Source organism: Myotis myotis, unplaced genomic scaffold (assembly GCF_014108235.1).
Source record: "Myotis myotis isolate mMyoMyo1 unplaced genomic scaffold, mMyoMyo1.p scaffold_m19_p_10, whole genome shotgun sequence".
Lineage (NCBI taxonomy): Eukaryota > Metazoa > Chordata > Mammalia > Chiroptera > Vespertilionidae > Myotis > Myotis myotis.
In genome coordinates this window covers 63,707,346-63,710,735 of record NW_023416314.1, presented here as the reverse complement: position 1 = coordinate 63,710,735, position 3,390 = coordinate 63,707,346, and positions in this window count along the sequence as shown.

The following is a 3,390-nucleotide window of genomic DNA, read 5'->3' as shown; positions in this document are numbered from 1 at the left end:
AATTACATAGGGACAGAATGTTCCTGAATGTTGATCTTCATCAGCCCAAGTTAAAATCTGAGAACTCTTTTTTACATTAGATGCCTTGCCTAGTCCTACTAGGGAAGTGGAGGTGGTGTGCGTGGGCCATGAAGAGGGCCAATCCTTCCCTGCATATGCTGTGCAGATGTTTCTTTACTGCAGCGACTGTGTCAAGCAGCAAGGATGGACCGGCTTCCGGCACACTGGAAACAAGGGAAATGTTCTACTGACCTGGTGGGAAGATTCTCTATCTCCTGCTCACACATGATCTGGGATGGAGAACTACCCAACCCGTGGCTCATTGCACCCCTACTTCCAATTTCCATCATCTGTCAGTGAAACGTCTGGTAATTTACTTTCTTTATGTGAGTATATTGAAACTGTGCCTTTAATCAAAACAACCTAGGGGTTCTTACCTTTCCAAAGTGAGAGCTTGGATACTGAATGAGATACCTGTCTACCCGATGTTGTTGAACTGTTCCTGTTCATTCAGCAGGTCATAATCTGCATATTCTTACTATAATACACCACCTATGGGCCCCCAACACAGTCTTCCCAGGCAAGGACGCTAATTCATAGCCCCACCTACTGCTGAGTGTATCCCCTGGCTCATTCGACCAGGAAGCCTGGCCAGAGCACCTGCATAGCTCAGCAGCACTTGAGGCAAAAGACCAGCCAGTGACTTTGACCTTCTACAGAGCTGACCAGTGGTCCTGTCAGTCTAGGGAGCTTGGTGCACAGTTTTGCCAGGTTTGAGATCCCAACAATGAGCCCTGCCAGCCTTGAATGCTGTTTTCCCACCTTGCATAGGCAGGGAAGCTAATGTATAGTCCTGTATACTGCAAAATGCTGCCCCAAACCCTGCTCAAGCAGGAAAGCCGGCTGGAGTCATGGTTGTCATGGAATTATTGTCCCTGCTAATTTCATGCCCACTTTGCCATGTCCCTTCTGGAAGCATTAAAATGTTTTGCAATACATTTTATGTGTACCTGAGGGGAAGGGACATTTCAGCCTTTAGATGGTGACCACTGCAAAGCCTGTGTCCACAGATGTCCGGGAGCTCAACTTGCTGTAGAAAACTCCACTGTACACAGAGAACTATGTGAAACTAGGGAAGCTGGTGTTAATCTCAGAGCACCTTTTTTTGCCACATTGCTTTTCTCAACCAGTTCAGATGCTATCATTTCTAATTAAACCTTATTTTTAGTTGCCTGTTATTTATCAAGGACTCCTCAGCTTTCTTTTTTTGTTTTGGGTGAAGCTTATCTTGGCTCTCTTCGGTCAGCTTTTCCTCATACCGTTCTTTTTTCTTTTTTAAAAAAGGAATATATTTTTATTTAATTCAGAGAGTAAGGTAGAGGGAGAGAGAAATAGAAACATCAATGATGAGAGAAAATCATTGATCGGCTGCCTCCTGCACACCCCCTACTGGGGATCGAGCCTGCAACTTAAGCATGTGCCCTTGACCGGAATCGAACCCAGGATCCTTCAGTCCTCAGGCTGATGCTCTATCCACTGAGCCAAACCAGCTAGTGTCCTCACCTGCCTAGTGTCTGTGTCCATTGGTTATGCTTCTATGCATGCCTACAAGTCCTTTGGTTGATCTCTCCCCCTTAGCCCCACTCTCCCCCTGCCTTCCCTCTGAGGTTTGCGGCCTGATCAGTGCTTCTCTGTCTCTGGATCTGTTTTTGTTCAGCAGTTTATGTTGTTCATTATATTCCACAAATGAGTGAGACCACATGATATTTATCTTTCTCTTACTGACTTATTTAGCTTAGCGTAATGCTCTCCAGGTCCATCCATGCTGTTGCAAATGGTAGGAGTTCCTTCCTTCTTACAGCAGCAGAGTATTCCATTGTGTAGGTGTCCCACAGTTTTCTAATGCACTCATCTGCTCATGGGCACTTAGGCTGATTGTTTACTTTTAGATGGGACTACTTGGTGTGAAGGGTTAAAAGAGTGGGAGATGGAGAATGAGAGGAGAAAATGATTGTATGAAAAAGGTAGAAAGACAAGGAGGAAAACAGGGAGAATAGGGCAAAGTGTGTATGAAACTCTGAAAAAGTAAATACTATATTCAATCTCCCCAAACACAGATTAAAAAGGAACCTTTCCACCTCCCTCTACCTCATTTTGCTATCTTCTTTCTCCAAATATACAAGAAGAGAAGCAATGTTTTTTTTGTAACCTGCCACTGAAGGAGATTAAGCCTTTGGTCTTTGAGTCTGGCTTTTCTTTCCCAGACAGTACATGGAAAGGACATGTTCACATGAAATCCATCTGATATCGTGGCTCTATTTCTGAAGACCTTTGTTTTGAGACAGAGATGTAACCTCTGTTCTTCCATAAGGACTTCCTGGGTCCCAATGCCTGTTTATTTCTGGAGTGTGGTTGTACCAAAGTGTGTGTTTTGTCTGTCTTCCACCTATATGGTGCCTGCCATCTAGTCTACCAACAGTAAAGGGAGATGCTGCCACACCCAGTGTATAACTGTTCCAAGCCATGATTGCAAGAGCCTGCTATGGCAATGTCTTTACTTGTGGGAAAGATAGGGCTCTCATCTCTGCCAGACCCGTAACCTGTATTGCACACAGGCTGTCAGCATTAGAAGGGGAGAGAGAAGCATGGGAAGAGTGAGTATGAAATAAAAGCACAAAGGTCACATACAAACATACAAACTGGTTATTTTCTCCAGCTGTTTAGATGTTCAGGGAAGGTAGTAGTAGATCAAGATGATAGGAGAATGTGGGGATACATGGTATATCTCCTTATATGCAAAACGGTCAAGCTCTTCCTGTTCCATTGTAGTTCAGAAAAATTCACACCAGGTATCTGGGCGTAGGAACTCGAAACACAAGTGTTTCCTCATTTGTGTTAATGATAGTAGAATAGGCAAGTTCTAGGTTTGTCTAGGAGTAAGACTGCCGTTGTTTTTGTTCCAGCATCTAGGAAGGTTCAGCAAACTGGAGAACGCTGTCTGTACCAAAAGAGTCCAGAGACAAAATATAATTTTGAAAGGCATATGGGGTCAAAGGAGCTTAGCTAAAAGGAACTAAGATCTCATTGTCTCAGGACCCCATGCTTTTTATTAACACAAATTGCCCTGAGGCGAGGTGGAGATATACACTTCAAAGGGTCAGGGTTTGGTATACAGAGTCCATTGTCAGATTTGGGGGAATTAGCCTAAGGCTTTTCAGGTGTTTGGCCAATAGGAGGCAATAACATGTAGAATAAGATGCCCTGAGCTGTCTGACAGCAAACAATCATACCTTTTCAGGTTTGGGGAAATGCTTTCAGCCATTCCTAATAGGTGACAACATATGTGACTCAGCCCTTGTTGAGTCCCCAAGTTCCATCAACCTTTTGATG